The sequence below is a fragment of the Cricetulus griseus genome, chromosome 4 (assembly GCF_003668045.3).
Source record: "Cricetulus griseus strain 17A/GY chromosome 4, alternate assembly CriGri-PICRH-1.0, whole genome shotgun sequence".
In the NCBI taxonomy this organism is placed as follows: domain Eukaryota; kingdom Metazoa; phylum Chordata; class Mammalia; order Rodentia; family Cricetidae; genus Cricetulus; species Cricetulus griseus.
Window position 1 is genome coordinate 110,481,871 of NC_048597.1, and position 23,658 is coordinate 110,505,528.

Genomic DNA, 23,658 nt, shown 5'->3' on the forward strand with positions numbered 1-23,658 from the left:
TGCCGTGGAGGGCACACGCTATCATGGACAGCCTAGGAAAAATGGGCACGCACACTAACTAGACTGTGTCATAGTGTACTGGACATAGCAGGCACACAGCCAATTCTTACCAAAGTGCAAAACATAGCAAGTGCTAATTGCATAAGCCCCAGTTTCCTTATCTATCCAATGGCAGAAGTATTCTGGGTCTCATAACCAAATCACAAGTCTAAAGTGGCATAAGCAATAGCTCCCATCCTCTCATGCACTGCCACAGAACAGCATAGACTAGAGGTCTCCACACACTTCCCAGAAGAAACATGACAATGTTGACATTGAAAATGACTATGGGGCTGGGGAGACGGTTTACTTGATGAAGGAAATTGATAAGCAAGACGACCTGAGTCCAATCATTGCATCTATGTGATGACATCTGGGCATGGTGGCACATGCTTGTAATCCCAGAAGGGAGGAAGAGGCAGGAGGATCCCTGGGGCTCATACCTCATTTACTCTAGTTAGTGACTTTCAGGTCAGTGGGAGTGGGAGACCCTGTTTCAAAAAAAAAAAAAAAAAGATGAGCAGCTCCTGAGAAATAATGCCTGAGCATTGACCTGCAGCCTCTACACATGTGTACATATATGTACATGTTCATTCACACACACATGAACACATATACACACATGAAAAGTTATCTGTGTCAAGATTCAGGCATCAGCCAGGGATTTCCTGGCTAACTTGGGGCTCATGTGGACTTAGAAGTGAACCTACTACACACTCACTGTAGGAAGAACCTACCTGTCCTCTCAGCTGCCTCCTGCAAGCCACACCCCTGATGCCCGGTAATAACTCTGATAGTCAGTAACATGAGTGGGGATGCCGCTCCTGAAGCTGATGGTCCATCTACACACCCTCACATGCCCACCTATAGAGAGGTGAAAACCCATTGGGCATGTCAGCACTCCCTGCCTGTTAGGAACCTTCAAGCAGCTAGGTGGGCTGCTGTGGAGTCATAGCATCATGGCAGGGAGGCCTTGTGCAGAAAACATGATCATATAATGGTTTCCAAGGGAAGGAACAAGAGGGTGCCAAGGCCCAGATATATGCTTCCAAGGCACACCCACAAAGACCCATTTCCTCCAGCCAGATCCCCCTTCATAGTCAGATCATCTCTCAACAATCTACACACAGTCTCATGCATCAGCAAGAGGAAGCTTTGATTAGGCAGACCAGAACTTCCATAATGGAGTCACATCTGGAAGTCACACCTAGAGGAGTGCTTTCTGAATCTCCTGGGTGACTATGTTGGTCAGTTTTCTTATCAATCTGACACATCCTAGAGTCATCTGGGAAACGAGAAACTTCATTGAAAAAATGCATCCAGAAGACTGGTCAGTTGGCACATCTGTGGGGGCATTTTCTTGATTAATGATTGATATGGGAGTGCTAAGCCCACCGAGGGTGGTACAGATCCTGGGCAGGAAGTCTGGGTGGTATAAGAAAGCAGACTAAGCAAGCCATGGGAAACATGTCATTATGGAGTATTCCACCATGATCTCTGCTTTAGTTTCTGCCTAGACTTCCATCAATAGACTATGACTCATGATATATGAATCAAATAAACCCTTTTCTCCCCCAAGTGGCTTCTGGTCATCGTGTTTATTGCAGTAATAAAAGGAAACTAGGACAGTGGCTCTTAACCCAATCAGTCTGTCAATCCAGATTAATCATCACTAGCTTTCTTTTCATTCAAAATAAATGTCTACCAATATCCTATAATCCTACAGGGGGCAGGAGGCTGATAGAGAAGGGCAGGTGGGTGTTGCATGAATCTGATGGTGCTAAATGAAAAAAATATAAAAAGTGACTCAAACACATGAATCAGATATGGAAAAGACAAGACAATCTGTCTAGAGGTCCTCCGAGGTCATCTCAGAGGGAGTCATGGGTTGTGAACCAGAAACAAAAAGAAAGAGATTCTATCCAGGAACAGCCCCGGGAGATGCCAGAACTTCCCCTTAGTTTCTGAACCAGAACCTAGCCTTTTATACTTCGTTTTTTATTTTGTATTGTCAAATCAAACTTTTGAGACTAAGATGTTTCTAGAGCAAAGGATTTATTGAGCTGTTACAGATGCAAGCCAAAAGGCAAAACAAACTCCCTAAGCCACCACCAGCATAGCCAGACAATAATTGGAAATACACAGTTACCACCACTAGCAATAGGTTAGGATGTTTTAAAATGAGGTTTTGGAAAGAAAAAATGAATCATTTATGAGAGCCACACTGGCTACAGATACTTGGGAGAAGTCATTCCAACTAGGCAAAGTCCCTGGCTAGGAGGCACTCTGTAAAGCAAAGTTTTTATACTTCCTGGTGGCTTGGATGGACAGTTAGTTGATGGGTTTCTTGCTTGGCTGATTAAACTGATGTCTGGCTGGTTTTTGTTTGTTCATTTGTTTGTTTGTGGCCTGAAAGTATAAGGCAAATCAATTCTTTCCTCTCCAAGGCTGTTTTTAGTCAGGGTATTTTATCACAGCAATGGACATGCATGACTGAAAATGTGGAGGCCAGAGGACAAACTCAGGTGTTATTTCTCAGGCATCTTCCACATTTTGTTTGAAACAGGGCCCATCATTGGCCTGGGGTTTTACCAAGTCAGCTATGCTACTTAGCCAAGGAGCTCCCAAGGATCTGCCTGTCTCATATCCTATTGCACCATCCCCGGGAGTATAAGCACATGCACAACATTCAGATTTTTATGTGGGTCCCAGGAATCCAAACTCAGGTCCTCATGCTTGCAACACCAGCACTCTACAGAGACACTTTTCCAACTCCTTTTCTTGCTGCTATGACAAAACACACGACTGAAACCACTAGAGAGAGGGAGGATTGATTTTTGGCTCATGGTTTCAGGGGTCTCATTCCACCATGGTGGGAGAACAAATGAAGAGTGGCTCCATGCATGGTGGCAGGAGCATGAAGCAGATGCTTATGGAAACCATGGCCAATCGGGCTGATCATGGCATGAACTAGGACCAGGTATAATCATGGGCCCACTCCAGTTACCTACTTCCTCCAGCCAGCCTCCACTTCCTAAAGGTGCCACAGCCTTCAAAACAACACCACCATCTAGAGAATGAGACCTGAAACATCATGAGTCCATTAGGCACTTCAGTTTCAAACCTGTGCTTCTTAGCTATCTATGCTCTTTCTATTCATGCTGTTTCCCAGTCTGGTACTTGTTCTTCAGTGACAATTTCTAGACTGTTTATTTGCTATTGATTTCTCTCTCCCATGACATCACTGCAGAAAAAAAGAAACCGGGAAAATGATTCATCAAATTGAGTTACAAACAAGGATAAGAATATGACATCCAAAAGGGAAATAATCTACGGCAAAGTTACATACAAGAATAAAATCCACAGCCTTAATTATTTTTTATCATTATACCAGAAAATATTATAATAAATGAGCCCAGCACTCAACTGAAGGAGCTAAGAAATAAAATAAATAGAAAATGGAAAGTGAGGGTAAAATATAAAACTAATGAATCAAAACACAGAAGAATTCTAGGTTGATGAAGAAATAAAAGAAATGGTTAAAAATAAAATACTTATATATGATCATTTGGAAACTCAAACTTATGGAAAAGAATGTTAGCATGATGTGCATTTCAAATATTGACTAAGTACCTAGAAAGCATGGAATAATCAAAAGAATAATTTTGAAAGTAAGTATAGAAATCCAGTGATATGGAGCTAGGTATGTAGAACACAGAAAATGAAAACCACCAACTTTCTTAAAGAAAAAGCAATTAGAATGCATAATGAGAGAAAATACAAGCTAAAATATTAACATAATAATTATCTAGGAATACCTCAGGTGATAAATGTCTAGAAAGAAATAAAACATAGAAATCAATGAAGATGCATGGGCTCCTAGATGAGAAGACTGATTGCAGCTGGGGAATCAGTTTCATGGACCAGTGTTTAGAGTTACTAGAACTGGGTTCTAACCAAAGCCCCAAGGGATTAGGGGTCATTTGTACAGCTGGGGAATCTGTTTCATGGACCAGTGTTTAGAGTTACTGGAACTGGGTTCTAACCAAAGCCCCAAGGGATTAGGGGTCATTCGCACAGAAGGGTTTGGCAGGACTTTGGAGATGAGCTGGAGAAACAGCTCAGTGCTTAAGAGTACTTGCTCTTTGCACTTACAGGGGGCCAGAACTCAGTTCCCAGCACGTGGTGGAACCACATAGAACTGTCTGTAACTCCAGCTCCAGGGGACATGCCTCTCTTCTGGTTCTCAAGCCCATGGAGGGCTGAGCTCTGGGAGTTGTGAGTAGAGCTGGAAATTTCTACCATCTTGTTGGCTTCCCCTGAAACCTGACACATGTACAGCCCTGCTCCTCAGCCTCCCCTGCAGTTGAGGCACCCATCCCCATCCCAGCACATCTGCACATTCTTCTTCCCTTCACTGCTCTTAAATAGATTCTCCTTTTGTCAGACAGCCATGCACCAAGCCCTCTTCTAACCATGCACCAAGCCCTCTGAGTTGCTAAAAGGTTTTTCATTCCTTCATTCTACAAACAGCAAGCGAGCACCTACTAGTGCACAACGGAGGGTTAAATGATGGAGGGGCAAGGGATAATAAGACCCTTTTCTTTGCCTTTCAGTGTCTGCTCTTCCTTCACTCTGCTATGCGAATTCGATTACTGTTGATCCCACCAAGCTCAAAGGTCTCCATCTGGTTGTATCTCAAACTCTGAATGCTTGTGAAACCAAACTGAAAATCAGGCAGGCCACCTAGGTCTTGCTCTCACTGTCGGGAGCCATGAGCCTGCCAGCTGTCATTATGAGGAACAGGCTTTTGCCAGAGGTTTAGTTCAAGGAAGAAAGCATCTCACAGAATGGGTTTTGGCATTCACAGAGCATCCTGAAACACACAGATGTTTGTAGGATTTGCCTCATATGATGACGGTTAATTTTGAGTGTCTACTTGACTCTATTATGGCATTCATGAAGCACACCTCTTGGGTGTCTGTGAAGCTGCTTCTAAAAGGGCTTTAACTGAGGAGCGATGACTCACCCACCAGGAATGGCACCATCCCATGGGCTGGGGTCCCAGACTGAATGAAAGGAAAAATGAGGAGGCAATCTGAGAACCAGAATCATCTCTCTCTGCTTCCTCATCCAACCTGTCATGAGCAAGCCCCCACTGTCACAGCTAGATGCCTCCCATGCCACCATGACTTCCTGGTTGTCAGTTTTGCATTATCAGTTTGCCACAACAATAGAGTCTTCGAAGCAAAGTCCCTCAACTGAGGAATTGTCCAGATTCGATTAGCCTGTGGGTATGTCTGTAGTATGGTTGCTAATTGATGCTGAAGGAACCAGTCCATTTCAGGCAGCACCATTCCCTAGGCAAAAAGTTCTGAATTTTTTATGACAGGAAAAAGGTACATGAGAGCAAGCATGCTAAGATTCATACATGTATTGTATCTTTGCTCCTAACTGTGTATGGGACACTAAGTTCCTGCCTTGAGTTATTTTACAACTGGACTATAACCTGGGATTATAAACCATATAAACCCCTTCCTCCCCCAAGATGCTGTTGGTCAAGGTGTTTTATCACAGAAATACAAATTAAACTAGAACACCTGTTGTGATAGACTGTATCCCCTCAAACAGTGAGATAAAATAAATCCTCCTTAAGTTGTTTCTTGTCAGGTATTAGATCACAGTGATAAGAACTAATACACTCCATGGAAGCAATTTTCAAGGCATACCCCAGGCAACCACATGGAGTAGTACTCTCAGTCACCACCCAGGCAAAAGCTAGGTGGAGAAGACAGAAAATTCACAGTGAGGTGGGGAAGGGGTTAGATGTATTTCAGGATAGAATTGTCCCTGGCAGGTAGGTCATCTTTATCCCACGAAACTAACCTGAAATTTATGGGTCATTTTTTTTCTTGTATATTCCAAGTGAATTTTCAAAACACAAAGTAGAAAGTCACAAACTGTTCCCACACTTAGAGGTGGTTAGGCCAAAATGGATTTTTAAGATATCAGAAAATGTATATAATTTTCTCACAAATTCAAAATCACCAGCACAATTTCCAACATCAGGAAATAGCCAACATGCAGAGACTGTGGTGGCTTTAGGAAAAGGGCTTGATTCAGTGATGAGATCACAAAGGGACAAGTGCTATGAGTCAGAAGATGGCAAAGAAAGTCGTCCTGTTTCTACTTGATACTTGCTGGTGTTCAATGCACACTTGATGCAAGTGTGTTCATCAGTCTAATGACGTTCTGGGAACCATAACACAAGGGACCAGACATACTAACATCTGCCGCCATGACCATGGTCCTTTCTCTAGTTCGGTGGTTTTTAACCTGTGGGTCACGACCCTTTAGTAAACTTCTGTCTCATAAAACATCTACATTACTATCCATAACAGTAGCAACATTACAGTTTTGAAGTAGCGATGAAAATAATTTTATGGTTGGGGGTCACCACAACATGAGAAACTGTATAAAGGATCACAGCAAAGGAAGGTTGAGAAGCACTGCTTTGTCTTGTGCATCTGAGGGTTGAAGATGCCAGCAAAGCAATGGTGTGTTTGTCTCCACATGAGCTGGAACTAATTGGCATCTTTCATTTCTACCTCCTTAGCAAGATCCCTGTGCTGGACAGCTGAGGTGAGTTATTTTATCCAAACAGCAAGTATAGACTACTAGAGTTCTCTTTGCCTCTTCACTCATGTCCTAGTTTCAGTTCTGTTGCTGTGATAAAAATATCCTGACAAAAAGCAACTTAGTGAACCAGAGAGATGGCTAAGTGGTTAAGCGTATGTACCATTCTTGTAGAAGACCCAAGTTCAGTTCCCAGCACCCATATTGGGTGGCTCATGACTACCTGAAATTTCAGCTCCAGAGCACTGGACTCCCTTTTCTGGCCTTTGCTGGCACTGTTCTCACATATATACACACACACAGAATACACATGCATGTGCACCCACACAGTTTTAAAAATAAAACTTTTTAAAAAAACAACTTAGGGAAGAAAAGGCTTACTTTAGCACACGAGTTCAGGTCACGCCCTATCACTATAAGTAAAGGCAGGAACTTCAAACAGTCACATCACATCACAGAGAAATGAATACATGCATGCTCACTTGGGCTTTCTTGGGCTCAGCTAGATTTTTCTGGTCTTAAAAAGTTAAAGACCCAGAGCCTAGGGAATGATGCCACCCCCAGTTGGCTGGGTCATTCCATAACAATTAAGTTAATTGAGGCAATCCCTACAGACATGAAGACAGGTCAACCCAGTGTAGACATTCAATTATCAGAATCTAAAAGAGGTTAGGAAAATATCAGCAGGAGTATGGTTCTGTGCTCATCCTGATTTCAGACTTCTGGGTTCTAGTATATATGTGGGGAAAAATAAGTTTCTGTTGTCTGGAGCCACTTAGTTCTAATTTTCAATAAGGTGATTTGTAGAAGCCTACCTGAGAAATTAACATGAGGGTGCAGGTGACCAGAGGCAAGACAATATACCTCTCTGACCAGTTGGGGAGATAGTTTCATAAGGGAAGTGCTCATTTTACAGGCACAAGGACCTCACCTCAGCCTGATCCCCAGAACCTACACAAAAACAAAAACAAAATGAAATCCAGGCTTTGTGTCACATGCTTATGATTCCAGTGATGGGGAAGGAGAGACAATTATCCCTGGGACTCACTAGGCAGGCAGCAGGCCTAGTCTGCTTGGTGAGCTCTCAGCCAATAGAAACTTGGTCTCAATAAACAGGGTGGGTAGCTCCTGAGAAACAAAACTTGAAGTCTTCCTTTGGCCTCCACATACATGCACACACATATGTACCACTCATATCAACATGAACATACACACACACACACACACACACACACACACACACACACAGAGAGAGAGAGAGAGAGAGAGAGAGAGAGAGAGAGAGAGAGAGAGAGAGAGAGAGAATATGTATCCATCTGAGCCTCCTTTTACTCATCTGCACATGGGTCCTGATAAAATGACCTGTTGATAGGGTTGCTATGGGGATTAAACAGAGCCATGGTACCTAGCACATGAGAAGCAGCTATTCTTGATGTGGTTATTATTATTTGTGTTGTTTCTTCACTCTTGTGGGAAAAATCCCTGAAACAATTTAAGACAGAAATGATTTATTTTGGCTGGCTCATGTTTTGAGAAGGTTGGCACATGGTCAGCTGGCTCTATGACTTTGGTAACCATCAAAGCCAAGCATGGTGGTACATAACTTTAATCACAGAACACAGAGCATCAAAACAGCATGAATATGGGGCGGGGGCTGAGGAGCTCACCTCACAGCAGCCAGGAAGCAGAGGAAACTCCTATCTTATGCTAGATGGTTTTCTCCTCCCTCACTCCACCTATTTTTATGTATATAAAGTTTCCTTGCATGTATGTCTATACATAATGTGTATGCCTGGTGCCCATAGAAACCAGAAGAGAATACCTGATTTCCAGGAGCTGGAGTTACAGCTGTGAGCCATTGGGTGCTAGAAACTAAACTCGAGTCTACTGGGAGCAGCAAGGGCTCTTAACTTTTGCACCATCTCTGGCCCTCTTCAACCCTTTATAATCCACCCAGTCTCCCAGCATAAGGGATGATGCCACCCACACTCAGGGTGGGCCTTCCACTCTCAGACAATCCTCTCTGGAAACAGCCTCATAGACATACCCAGAAGTATGTTCTACACATCTCCTGGGTGTGTGTGTGGGGTCTCTTGATCCAATTAAATTGATCATCAGGACTAATCTACACATAGCTTATAATTGTATCCTTAATCCTCCTCTCCTGAGTAAACATCAAAGCTCAGCTGAGTTTCCATGTTTGACCTTCTCCTAAGCATCTTCAGAGAGAAGCACAAAACAAATGTTCAATTATAGGAGGCTCTGAACACAGGCTCTGTGCGGAGATTAAATTTTCAAGCTGCAAAGAAACAACAGATCTCGTTTCCCTCCCTCCTTAAGACTGACAGTCTCCCTGCAGGGATGGATGACCACCCACAGTACAAAAGCAGCATGTCAGTAAGTGGGGGAGAGTCCACAGATGGGCAGTGGGGTGATAAAGACAATGACAGTCATTATTCCTAGAAGGGAAATGCTCCCTGCTCATCGAGACAGATGTCAACTTTTAATGGACTCTCTTAGAGCTTCGAGAACTCCAAAGAACTTTCAGGCAAACTATCAAGCTCATCTTGACTCTCAGAATATCTGCAATGTGCCAAGATTTGCCCAGTGTCTGATTCTTTTTGTTTAATTTTGCTGTTGCTTTTTATTTTTACTGTTAGGTTTAAAAATACATTTACTCTCTCTCTCTTCCTCTCCAACCTCTCTGTGTGTATGTGCATGTATACCACATGTATGAAGGTGCCACAGAGAACAAACTAGGGCATGAGATTCACTGGAATTAGAGTTGGTTGTGAACTTCCTGATGTGCACAGGTGCTAGGAACTGAACTCTGGTCCTCTGCAAGAGAAGCAAGTGCTCTTAACCGCTGAGCCATCTCTCTAGACCCTTGCTTTGTTCTGTTTTGTTTTATTCTTGAGATAGGATTTCACTTGGTAGCCCAGACTGGCCTCAAACTCATGATCCTCCCAAAGTATTCTGATTTTAGGCTTGGGCCACGCTAACCTTGGAACCCACACACTCCACTGACCCTCCACTTGCCCAGCTGCCAAGCCCCTTCTATAGTCTAATAGGAGCTGGCTGTCAGTGAAAGGTTCTGTAGAGATGACAGCATTAGAAACTGTCTCTGCTTCTGGGTATTAATTATTTGATGGACGAGAGAAATGAGAGATAAATGTGGATTATAGTGCAAAAGAATTAAGCTTCATCAACAAGTGTTAAGAAGACAATGCAAGAGAGAATCCAGGAAGCATAGGGAACTAGCTAGTGGACGCAGCTGAACAAGGAAGAATCCTGGGTGTAGTTCAATTATTCTTCCTCCATTCAGGAAGACCAAGTCTCAAAAGTGTCCCAAGAATCCAGGCAAGCAAGTGTTCCCATTTTAGGGGAGAGAAGTGGAGTAATAACACGAAGCAAGTTGGTTATCAGCTGACGAAGCAACCCTACACCCCACCCACCACCACCAACTTCAGCAGAAAGTCTGTATACAGATCACTCCAAATGACTTTGCTGGGCCTAGGGAGATGGCTCAGTAAGGCACTTGCGTTCCAGCTATCAGAACCTAAGTTTGACATCACTCCCCCCCACCCCACCCCCCACTGCCGCCCAACCAAGTAAAATGTTCTGGCATGGGCTAGGAAGATAATCCAGTTATTAAAACTCTTTCCACAATAATCAAGTTGGGATCCCCAGAATTTACCTCAAATACAGGGTGGATGCAGCAACCTGCTTGCAATTCCAGTTTTGGAAGATGAAGACACAGGAGCTCAAGTTGAGTAAGACTAGGTATTTCTGTGGGTTTGGGTCTGGATGACAGACCGTCCCTCAGTGAACAAGGTGGAAGAATGATGGGGGATGATTTGCAACATCAGCCTTGGGACTCTATATATACCTATACATATGTACATACATATACACACACACAAACACACACACACACACACACACACACACACACACACACACACACACACACACACACATGCTCTCTGCCTTCTTGTATCCTCAGTGGAACTGTTTGGCAGTGTGGAAGGAGCTGGGCTGTGTTTATAAATCCCCCCACACCCATCAGAACCCTATCTAGTCCCATGCCTCAGTGAGTCTCCAGGAAGTTAACAACAGCATTAGTATTACCTGCAGGGCTTGCTGAACACAAGCCCATGGATGAGCCCACCCCAGAGCTTCTAACTTTGTAGACTGAGATGGAACCTTATAAATCACATTTCCAACAAGTCCAAAGTCAATTGTGCTACTCTTATTGAGGGGATGGTCACTGACAACCTGCTACTGAGGAAAGACTGTTATACTTCCTTGACCCAGGAGGAAACAAAAATCCTAGGGATGCACTGTTGTCCAAGATGGCAAGAGGCGAAACCTTCCAGCACAGACACCAATCTGGAAGGTTTGCTCTCAAACATAATTCATGTGTTGACCCCGTATCAGTCAAGCGATATGGGGAAGGAACTGTGAGCTGTTTGCCTTTGTACCTCCCAGGTGAAGCATGGCTCCCAGCATATCCCTCTCATGATGTTGCTGTTAATTGAATAACTAACTTATTTCTCAAAGAGTTTCTATCCTTACTCTGAAATTCAAATCAGAAAGGAACCCTGAGCTGTCAGTCATCCAGACTGTTTCTGCTGAGGGCTCTGTCTATGACCTTAGAGCATCCACAGGTCTGTGGGTCTGCACAATTCCACAAGATCTAGAGATCTGGGCCAGCCAGGCACCATCTTGTGGTGCATTTTATACTGTTACTATGTATACTAATAGAGATGCAAGGTATATGTGGGGAAATCAGATGTAAGAAAAGGAATAACCTTGCAGAGAAAGGTATGCTGGAGCTGGCAGACAAATACTTAAGTCATGTGCAAGTATTGCTAGCTTGAAACAGGCCATGGCTTGGTGTATTTACACCAGGGAAATTGATGAAAAGCTACAAATCACCAATGCACATCCTAGCTCTAGACCCAAAGCTGTCTGCCAGCATAGATCTGCTTGTAATGGACCCAATGTTAGGACTACTTACACCAGGAAAGTTAGCAAAGTTACAAATCATCAATGCATGCCGTCACCCTTTTCCCAGAACTGTTAACAAACAGCACTGCTTAAAATAGACCATGGTGGGAATATTGATATCATAGAAATTGTCAAAAGCGGCAAACCACCATGCATATCCTCACCCCAGCACCAGAGCTGTAACACTGCTTAGAATGAACCATAGAACTTAAAAACCACAAACACAAATACCATAGCATTTGTTAGATTTACAAACCAGGCATTTTCCTGTGAGTGTGCATCTCTGAAAAAAAAAAAAAAAACCTCCAAAAATGAAAACTGGAAGGCAGTGAAGGCTCATGATTCATATAGCCATACACACTTTCACACACACAGTCTCATTTGAGATTTTTTAGAAATGTCACTATTGTATTTGTCCATCAGTAACAATAGAACTTTTCATGGCTGATCAAAGGAACGCTTTACCAAAGGCTCTTTATTTCGCTCCTTTTTTCCTCTGTTGACTTCACCCCAAAAAGAACCATTTGTTGGCTCCAAAGTACAAGTGAGACCTAAGATCCTAAGAATTTTTGTTCCATACAAACTCTGAACACAATCTAAGAGAACAGAAACCACAGACCACAAACAGAAATACCCCATTGTTCACCTTCATCCAACCCTTTGCTGATTCTGCTCACAGTCAAAAGGGGGAATAGCAAGGATAATTCAAATCCCCAGACAGGCCAAAAAGCTACATTTTAGCCAAAATCTCATCCTAGCTCTAACCAGGGAGAAAGTAATGCCCTCTACATTTCACTGTCCTCCATTTTTCCTGTCGGGACCAACTGGGAATAGCATTGAGCTGTAAAAATGAATGGTCCAAGAGGGGAAAGGAACAATCTAGAAGCTATATACACAGCTTCTTTTATGAGCAAGAGTTGACAGTGTTTGAAATTGGATCAAGGTCTGCAATAACATTTCAAGGGGATTGAATTCTAGGAAGTAGAGAGGGTGACTATAAGATGTTGCCAGATATAAGGAGAAATTTTATATTAAAAATCCAAGTAGCACATGCAGACCTACAGCTGCTATTCTAAGCAGTTTTTATAGCACAACTGTGGGATTATATGCACATGAAACAAATAAAAATAAGAACGAGATTAAAGGAACAGTTTCATCAACCTTCAGTGCTAATCACAGGGAGGCTTTATTTGGTCCTGATGTTGGAGCCAATGGAACTCAAGATCAGTGGAAACGACCCTGCCTTTCCTTCTCTAGGTTGGATTTTGCCCATGACGGCTATTTCACTATCCAGAAGGGTGGTCCAGAGAGGAGCTCCTCTCTTCTACTTGGCTGAAGAAGTGGGGGCCAGCTTGCAACAAGTAGGTGAGAGTCTCACCCTGTTTTTCCCAGTACATCACATCTTCTTCCATCTGCCCTGTTACTGTGCCTGGTGGGGTTGAAAAGTCTCACAGATGAGTAGCAAAGAGTAGACATGTGTCTGGGGATTCTGCTGCCTACTTTCTGATAGGGAAGAAGAAACTAAAGGAGAAATAGGTTGTTAGGGGCATCTAGGGAGGGAACCCAGCTCCCATTCTCAGGCACTCTACAAATGAATGGCATCTTCAGCCTTTTTTGTTTGCAATTTTTAATTATTTCAGGAGAATTTCATACAATGTATTCTGATTATATTCACCCCAAAACCCCCATCTCCAGACCCTTCTCTATCCATACAACACTGTGTCTTCTTCCTCTTTTTTAACCCTATTGATTCCAATTTGTGCAGCCTATATACTCGTGAATGTGTGGTCTTCTATTGGAGCATGGTTGACCTACCAGGGGCCACATCCTTGAAGAAAACTGACCTTCCTTCTCCCAGAAGCTATCAGTTGCAAACAGCTCCTTAGGTAGGGGTAGGATTTCATGATATCTCTCCTATTCACGCTGGAATGTTGCTAGGCTTGAGCTTGTGCAGATCTTGTGCATGCTACCACAACCACTCAGAGTTCATTCACACAACTGTCCTGCTGTGTCCTAAAAACACTGCTTCCCAGTGGCCAGCCACTGCCTCAGAATTTTAGTCTTTCTGCCTCATCTTTCAAAATAATCCTTGGTGTGTGTGTGTGTGTGTGTGTGTGTGTGTGTGTGTGTGTGTGTGTGTGTGTGCGTGTGTTATAGATGTCTCATTTAAGACTTAGCATTCCAGTCTCACATTCTTTGTACCTTGATCACTACAAAATTCACAGGTAAATGGACGGAGTAAGAAACTATCATTCTGAGTGAGGTAACCCAAGACAAACACCACATGTTTTCTCTCATTGTGGGTATTGGCTTTGAATCTTCAGATATGTCTGTTTCAGTTGGAATGCCCATAGAGGGCGGGAACTTATAAAGGGCTTCATGGAGAGGGATTTCAAAAGAATTAGTACTGCAAAGAGCTGAAGGGAGTAATGAAACAAAAATGTTAAATTTGGGTAGGGGATGAGAGGGAACATGGGAAAGGATAAAGAACACTTAAAGATCTTTCAAAGCCATATAAAAACATGCTATCATAAACACTTCCTAAAATATATGCATTACATATATAAAAATAATTCAAATGGTAGGTTTTTCCCCCTATTTAAGGAAAGATATCACTAAGTTGTCCAAGATGAATTTGAATTCATTATATAGCCCAGGTGAGATTTCAACCATCCTCCTGCCTCAGCTACTCAAGTACCTGAGATTACAGGCCCAGCTGTTCTGAATCTTGACAGTGCTCATAGATACTCATCTGTATATACTGTCAAAGTACCCCCTGATGATTCTAGGGGGATTCTAGGAAAGTGCTCTACCACTGAGCCACACCTTAGCCCTCACTGGGGGGTTCTAGGCAAGTGCTCTACTTCTGAGCCACACCCTGCAACCTCTTTTTAGTATTTTAGTTTGAGACAAAGTCTTACTCTGTTGTCCACACTAGCCTTGGACTTCAAATCCTACCTAAGTCTCCTCATTAACTGGGATGACAGATGTGTATCAACATGAACAGCTCTGGAAAACCCTAAGAGGCAACCGATTCTTCCCTTAGAGGACTTGTGGGCCCACAGACCATGATTCTTTTGCATTTTTGAAAGGAAAACACGTAACTAAAATAATAAAAGTAAAGCATGAAAGGTTTATGTAAGAATTATTTTAAAAATAAATTTAGGACATGTCTTGCATTCTCTCTCTCTTTTTCTTTCTTTCTCTCTATCTTTCTTTCTTTTTTTTTTTTTTTTTTTTTGGTTTGGTCTAACTAAATACGGCCACATAAGATAAGGACAAAACTAACTCAACATGCATATTTTAAATTACTTAAGTTACTTTTCTTTCTTTCTTCTCTTCAGTGGAATTTCAGAGTGTGTTCAGAAGGGATATCTTAAACCAAAGCCAAGGTCTTCTGTTATGGATCAAATGGCAATTACCCTTCAACACTTTTTTTTAATTCCCTTATTTGTCCACTCAGCAAACATCTACTACTCAAATAAATCTGCTGAAAGAGGCAGAAAGACCCATGTGGGGGGTGCTGGAAGGCACAAGAATTGCTGAGGCTCAGTAATGCATATATTAAGTCCATTGTGCTGTTTTCCCAACTCGTATGGCTTTAGAACATCCCCCTGCCGCCCCCCAACCCTGTGTGTGTGTGTGTGTGTGTGTGTGTGTGTGTGTGTGTGTGTGTGTCCATGTGTCTGTGGGGGGGCTGTGTGTGTGTGTGTGTGTGTGTGTGTGTGTGTGTACATTTACACATGTATGAAGATGCTAAAGAACAACCTTAGGTGTCATTCATTAGGTGATGTCCATCTTACTTTGAGGGAGTGGGGTGAGGTAGGGGGCTGTGTTCATGAATGTGCACATGAGTGTAGAGAAAAAGCTTAACTTTGAGTGTTATTTCTGAGTTAGTGGCCACCTTGTTTTGTGAGACAGGGTCTCTCACTGGGATCTGGGGATTACCAATTAGACTAGGCTTGCTGGCTAAAGGGATCCTCCTGTCTCTTCCTATTCAGTGGTGGGCTTATGTACATGACACCACACCAGCCTTTACATGGGTGCTGGGGATTAAGCTTAGTTCCTCAGGCTACATGACAACAGAGCCATCTCCTCAGGAATGACCTATTTTAAAACACAGAAATCTACTGTTTCCTACAGTCTTAAAGAATAAACAGGATACAGGGGGATAATGTGTTTTTAGAAAGTAAACCTTCAGAGATCACAGGAGACAAAGAGGTACAAACTTCATCAGCAGATGCTCCTGGAGCAGACAAAAGAACCATTACCTGAGTGAGAGTCCATCTCTGGTGATACACAGGCAAGGAGCTTGCTCCCTAATATTTCCAGCTCAATGATTCCTCCTCATAAATTATTTCAGAGTCATTTCCAGCTCTGAGGTTGATCTACACCCATTTTCAGGACTCGACAGCCTCTTGGAAGAGAAGGAAATAAAATATCAACTAAGCTCAGCCAAGGTTAACAGAGTCATTTTTTTTTTGCAGGGTAGCAAGGACACGAATCATCCTAGCAACAGACAATTGCCTGGCTCCCTGGCTTCATCATGAACACCCAAATGTTTACACGTGAATAAGCGAAGTTCCCAGAGCTAGCTTCTCCTCCTGGCAAACACTGTACACAACATTCCAGCAACTTCCAGATTAACAAATGAGCCTATGCATCAAAGGTTGACATTCTAAAGCTTGGTGAGTGTTGATGAGTATAGACATTTGCCAGAGAAGATTGCAGAAAGAGTTTCAAAGGCCAGGAGGTGCAAGCCAGATGACAGTTGACTGAAGGCCTTGAAACTGTTCTCTTGATGGCCATGATCAATATAAAGGTGGCCAGTTGGGTTAGTTGCTCTTCTCACTGATATGACAAAATACCTGATAAAGGCAACTTAAGGAAGGAAGACTATATTGTGGCTCACAGTACACCGTGGTTGAGAAGGCATGGCAGCATGAGCGTGAAGCATCTAATCACATTAGATCCACCACCAGGAAACAAGAGACAAACCCTGCTGCTTAGCTCACACACACCTTTTTTCTTCAGTCCAGGGGTCCAGCCCAGAGGACGTGTCTGCCCTGTTCAGTTAACCTTTTCTGGAAACACCCTCACAGCCCATCCCAGAGGTATGTCTCATCAATGCTCTAAATGGTCCTTAACACAGTCAGATCAGTAATCAAAAGCAGCTATGCCCATCACACTTCACAGATTTCACTGTAACAATCTTTAAAGACCTCACCTACAAATACAACACATTCTTCGAGGACCAAGGAGTTGATATTTTGATACATGAATTTGCAGAAAATGTCACTTGGGCAAAAGTAACAGGATCCAAGAATTAAAGAGAGTTTAGACAAATGGTTCTTAACCTGTGGGTTGTGATCCCTTTGGGGTCAAACAACCCTTTCACAGGAATTGCCTAAGACTATTAGAAAACACAGATATTTGCATTATGATTCATACCAGTAGCAAAATTATAGTTATGAAGAAGCAATGCAAATAATTTTATGGTTGTGGGTCACTGCAACACGAGGAACTGTGTTAAAGGGTAAAAGCATTAGGAAGGTTGAGAGCCACTGATTTAGATCAACACCTACCAGAAGGCCAAGTGCAAACAGGATTAGACTTGAGGAGGATTCTGGCCATCATCATCATCATTATTACTACTGTCATAACTACAAGACCAGACACCAATCCAAGGACTCAGGGAATATGATATGAATTTGCAAGTGCTCATATGAATGGACAGATGGCTTGGCAGTAAAGAGCTCTTGAAGAGGACCTGAGTTTAATTCCCAGAAATCACGCTGAGTGTTCCAAGGACCAAGACCCCTAGAGGTCAGCCACTCAGCCTGCAGGTGCTGGGCCCAAAAGCTGCAGCGCTTACCCTCTTTAAAGTCCAATATGAAACTGAGACCGACTGGCTCTAGTTGGGAGGTTGGACTGGCCAGCAAGTTGAAAAGACCGAGAGAGCTCTCAAAGCTTTTGATGCTTCTAAAAGATTATTTTTACTGTCTAATCCTACTATCTAAAACCAGACATGGAAATTTTTCAAACTCTCTGAGGTATTCCCAGACAAATAGGAGAATCATTACCAATATAAAACATTAGGGACCAGAAGATTTTTATATTATTATTATTATTATTATTATTATTATTATTATTATTATTAGTTTTGCTGTACTGGGGATACATGCAATGCAAGCACTCTCCCACTGAGCTGCATCTTTAATTCTTATTTTCTGCTGAGCTATGCTCTCATGAAGATGCCAGCCCAGCCTTAAACTCCACCCTTAGCTCAGGCTATCTTTGAGATTATAATCCTCCCACCACATTCAGCTAAGCAGAATCCTAGGTATGTTCTACTAGGACTGTCTAGTGTGTTTGACACTGAACAGAATGTTATCTTTATACATTGAAAGTTTTTGTTATTTTGTTTTCTTTTGTTTGACAAAAGGTCTGCCATATTGTCAAGATGGCCTAGAGCTCACTCTGTAATCCAGCCTGGATTTGAGCTCGCAGCAATCCTTCTGCCTCAGCCTCTCCGGGGCTGGGATTACAGATGCATGCCACTATGTATAGCCATAGATATTAAAATGTAATACCTTGGTTTAAAATCCTTTAGAATTAAACTAGGGTAGAGATGAAAAATAAAATGATTCAGAGATAGGGGTGGAGCTTAATGCAGGAACCCTGGCTTCAGCAACGGACCATGGGTTCAACTGCTGTAATTGCTAGCATAAGGAGAAAGAAAAGAGAGAAGTAGAGCTGGATAGAAGACAGAGGAGGAAGATGAGGGGAGAGAAAGAAGGGAGGAAAGAGATAGAGAATGAGGAGGGAGGGAGAGAAGGAGGAAGGAAGGCAGGGATGGATGGAGGGAGGGAGGAAGAGGGAAGGAAGGGAGGGAGGGAAGAAGGGAGGGAGGAAAGAGAGAAGAAATGGAGGGAGAGATGGAGGGAGGGAGGGAGGAGGGAGGGAGGGAGGGAGGGAGGGAGGGAGGGAGGAGGGAGGAAAGAGAGGAGGGAGAGAGGGATTCAAACAGCCACCCCAGGAGTGAGTCCTGCAGAATGATCAAGTCTGACATAGAAGAGGAGGAGCAGAGCATTTCTAGGAACTAGGTCCCTGGAAAACAGCTGTCTATACTAAAAATACTTTCCTCAAATTTGCCTGCAGGTAGATCCCGCCCACTGAAATAATGAAAGCAGAGGCTGGCTGTCAATCAGCCACCTACTCAACTAACTTCTAGTGTCTTCCCAGATCAGGATCTCTCCTGGGGGCCAGGTAGAAAGAAGAATGAGAGGAATGAAGACATCTGTTGACTCCCCAGGTTGGGATAGACATGGCCAGTCACTGGGTAGAAGACAAGCAAATCTCTTGACAATGACCTTAATGTTTTACTCCTCCATGTAGGCAGCTTCACTCTTACTGAACAAACCATTACAATGTTAGGCAACATCAATGGTTAGAGGAAAATCATTCCACCGCATTCTGAGACTATCCCCAAGGTCATCATATGTGCTATGTGCACATATGCATATCCCTGACTCTCTTGCCCCAGATTGATGTCCTGCAGGTGGGGACAAGGGAAGACCCACCCTGAGTGTGGACAGCACCATCCCATGGTCTGGGGTCTGAAAAGAAAGGAGAAAATGAGCTGAGCCCCATCATCCATCTCTCTCTGCTTCCTGACTGTGGATGTCACATGACCAGCTGCCTCACACTCCCTCCACCACGCCTTCTCCATCATGATATAAACCTTTTGTTAAGTGTCTTTTTTGTGAGGTATGCTATTACTATAAGCCCACAGCTGTCTTTATCATCAGTACAGAGACTTTCTGGGCTCTTGCTTCATTCGTTCCTGGATCTTCAGAGTCTAGCATGGAGGCTGGACACACAAAAGAAACTTTATTTGTTGAACACAGCTGCCTTGTAAGCTAGCCTTATCAGGGCTTTATGAAAAGAAATGAACTTGAATTAAACCTTATCGAGCTAATGAGAAATCATGGAAGGGTTCATGGAGCATGAAATGCTCTCTCCTGGACATGACTCGGCATCACGCTTTAGGGATTCCTGAGAACAGCAAACAGCTTCAGCTGGAGCTGACAAAAGTCAGCTTGCCTAGAATTCCCCAGTGAGGGGCTGGAGGTGTGGATCAGTCGTAAAATATCAAGCTAGAATCCTCCAGTGAGGCTCTTATAAGTAACCCCTCATCACCCTCTTCTGAATAAGCCAAATAGACTCAATTGGTTCAGCACATTGGACTTGGATGGACTCATTTCTTTGGTTCCTCATTGGTGTCTTATCTGAGGTAAAAAGACGTTCATGTACATCTCCACAAGAAAAGTCACACAACAGATGGCATGGAGACAGTAGTCAATGATATAATTCCTTCTTGATCACATCCCCAAACAAGCCTAAAATTAACTGTGGGGTCTCCACTAGGATAAGCAGGGACCTCCAACATCTTCAATGTTCAGAGCCAAATCTGGTTTTCCCCCTCCCACAGAAGGGGATGAATAAGAATATTGATTGCTCAGGGACCTCAAACAAGCATTCTGTATGAATACAGACTTACATCCCTGAAGCCAAGGTTAACTGCTAAATCCATAAACATGAGTGGCAAAGCATCGTACAGAAGCCTTTTACAGCTTTTACACAGTAGATTATATGGATAACTTGGTACTATTTTTTTTTGCTTCTAGTTTTCCCCACTTTGATGAATGGCTGGTAGAAGTCCTGTCTTGGTTGAAGAAAGAAAACTAGCCAATCATCTTTAGAGAAGAAAAATTCATTAGCTAATCCACCTACTTGGAGAATTTATTTCCAAAGCTGAACTTTGGAGAGGTTTTATAATAGATGCCCTGACTAATGGGAAGCAGGAATATGTCCCAGATGGTTAATTACATTTTATCATTCCTTTTAATAATAGTTAAGAATAATAAGGCAACTGGTGTGAAAAATGAGAAGGCAGAATGAATTAAATTGAAATATCCTGCACCCACTGCCCCCAAAAAGAACAAGTTGGAGTTACACCAGAGTCCTTAAATATCAGATTTTAAAATTAGTAGAGCCTAAAAATTCTGAGCCATATAAAAGAACTAATTTCTATGTTAATCAAAGAATAGCCCATAAGTGGCCAAGGCGAGTGCTCAGCCACCCAACACAGATGGTATCTCAGGAATTTCTACAGCAATGCAGGGGGAGGGGTCACACAAACTGTTTGGTGCTCTAAAGTGTTATAAATCTGAGTCATACCCCCTAGCCCCTCACTGGGGGATTCTAGGCTCTTCATTGGAGTCATGCCCACACTATCTCACTGGGGGCTTCTAGGCAAACACTCTGCCACTGAGATATGCCCCCAGCCCTTGTAAAAATCTTGCTTTGAGACGGTCTCACTAAGTTTCTCAGGCTAGCCTTGAACTCATTCTGTAGGCCAAGTTGGCTTACAGTATCAGAACACTCCATCAGTGCAAACACTTAGGCAATAAAACATCAAACACTCAACCTAGTTTCATCATCCCCCCCCCCCACCTCATTCACTCCTCTTTTGAACCCACAATAAGACTAAACACCTGAGGATGCTGAACTAGATAGACATGATCAAGGTCTTACCCACACTATTCCCTCAATTGGCATGGCTTTCAGTTGGAACAGCCCTAGTTAACTTCTGGGTTTTCACCCAGGAGTTACCTTCCCTGAGACCACACTGTGGATAACACTCCTGGCAGGGATTCCTCTCCCCCATCCACTAATTTTTAGTGATTAGCTAGGTTGCATTAAGGAAAGCCTAGAGAATTAGTGTATATGTCTGTGATGGAAACATTCAAAGATGTTTACAGAGGCATAAGACCTGCCTTAAGGAGGGGGGTGTCACACCATTCCATCAGCTAAAGACCTGGACTAAACAAAGAGGGAAACGGAAGAGTCCATTTGGGTTCTACTATTGTTTTTTTTGTTCTGCTTTCTGGTCTTATAAGATGTGAGCAAGCAGCCCCATGTGGCCACTGCCGGCGCTATAGCCATGAGCCACTCCCACTGGCATGCCTTCCTCAATATGATGGAGTGTATCTCCTCAAAATATGAGCCAAAACTTGGCCAGAAAAGCTGCTCTCTGGAGTGGTCAGTACCTAATGCAGAAACTCATAACTGGTCCAAGTGTTGAAAAATGGTGACTCCTGAGTGCTCAGCCAGAAATGGGCAATCTTTATCAACCCTGGATTCGGGGTATATCATGAAAGAGGAGGTGGGGGAAGATGTAAGCACTGAAGGATGGGGAGGAGTACTGCAATGTGCTGTCTTCTGGACAGGACAAGGCCATGGAACTCATGAACTCCCTACAGCTACGGTCACGTGCACAAGTTCAAGTCAACAGGATCAGTTAACATTCTAGCAGGCAGTCCTAACCAGACACAGTGGGTTATTCCAAAAAGACATCGCATTAATGGGGGAAGGGGGTGTGATGGGGTACCTGGCTGGAATGGGAGGGGGAACTGGAGTGGGAATGATCAAGACACATTGCAAACATTTACAAAACTGCCATAAATAAGATATTCTATTAAAACGACAACAGCAGCAGCAAAACCCGAATAATAAGCCAAGTAGCTAATACAGCAGCCACACATCCACCACCTCAGACTGGAACTGCATCTGGGCAATGTTCTGTCTATCACAGCTCTCATGGCAGAGAGATGGCAGCAGGCTATTTGCATCTCAAGATCTCCAGCTTGAGCTCCTTCCTGGCCCAGGTTCTTTCAATATGTTACGGGATGGGTGAGTGACATGGATGCTAATACACTGACAAATGTACTAATGTGACATTCTGTGATTCCACCCCACTCACTAACATTGACTCTCACAGTTGATGTTGGCAGTGAATGAAGACTTCTCTTGGCAGAAGTCCATGGATATCTGGGCTGTGTAAGCGAAGCTCTTGCTTTAATCCAGACCCAGAATCTTCCTCTCAGACCGGTAGTGCAATGGGATTTGGCCAGACAACTGTGGCTGTGTTTTATTGGTCACTCTAGTTTCCAGTTTTCTAGAACAAGTAACAAGTCTCCTGGGAGTTAGCTTCACATTCTCTATACTGCAAATATACTGTTGAGTTCCAGAAAAATCCACAGAGCACTGGGAGGAGCCTATAGGGTCAGAAATGTATGTTTAAGAATTGGGCCCAGCTGATTTCCAAAATATACAATGAACTCAAGAAGCTAGCCACCAAAACACCAAACAATGAAATTAAAAAGTGGGGTGCAGAACTAAATAGAGAATTCTCAACAGAGGAATCTGAAATGACTGAAAGACACTTAAAGTGCTCAAAATCCTTGGCCATCAGAGAAATGCAACTCAAAACGACTCTGAGGTACTATCCTACACCGGCCAGAATGGTGTAGGATAAATAAAATCAAAAACACCAATGACAATCTATGCTGGAGAGGATTTGGAGAGAAAGGAACACTCCTCCATTGCTGGTGGGAGTGCAAACTTGTAAGACCACTTTGGAAATCAGTATGGTGGTTGCTCAGAAAAATAGGAATCAGTCTACCTCAAGATCCAGCAATTCTTCTCTTGGGCATATACCCAAATAATGCACATTCATACAACAAGGACATATGTTCAACTGTGTTCATAGCAACATTGTTTGTAATAGCCAGAACCTGGAAGCAACCTAGATACCCCTCAACTTAAGAATGGATAGAGAAAATGTGGTACATATATACAATGGAGTACTACTCAGCAGAAAAAAAAACAAAAAAAAAAACAAAAAAAAACCAATGGAATCTTGAAATTCCCAGGCAAATGGATGGAACTAAAAGAAACCATCCTGAGTGAGGTAACCCAGTCACAAAAAGACAACATGGTATGTACTCACTCATATATATGGATTTTAGACATAGAGCAAAGTATTACCAGTCTACAATCCTCTTCACCAAAGAAACTAGGAAACAAGAAAGACTCTAAGGGAAAAATGTATGGACCCCAGAG

The 23,658-nt window shown here is 43.0% G+C and overlaps 1 protein-coding gene across 1 annotated transcript in view; it reads right to left on the bottom strand.

The window, feature by feature from the left end:
• The window catches only part of Galnt17 (polypeptide N-acetylgalactosaminyltransferase 17), a 390,566-nt gene that overhangs the window by 283,049 nt on the left and 83,859 nt on the right, over positions 1–23,658 (bottom strand). The gene's annotated exons all lie outside the window — the stretch shown is intronic.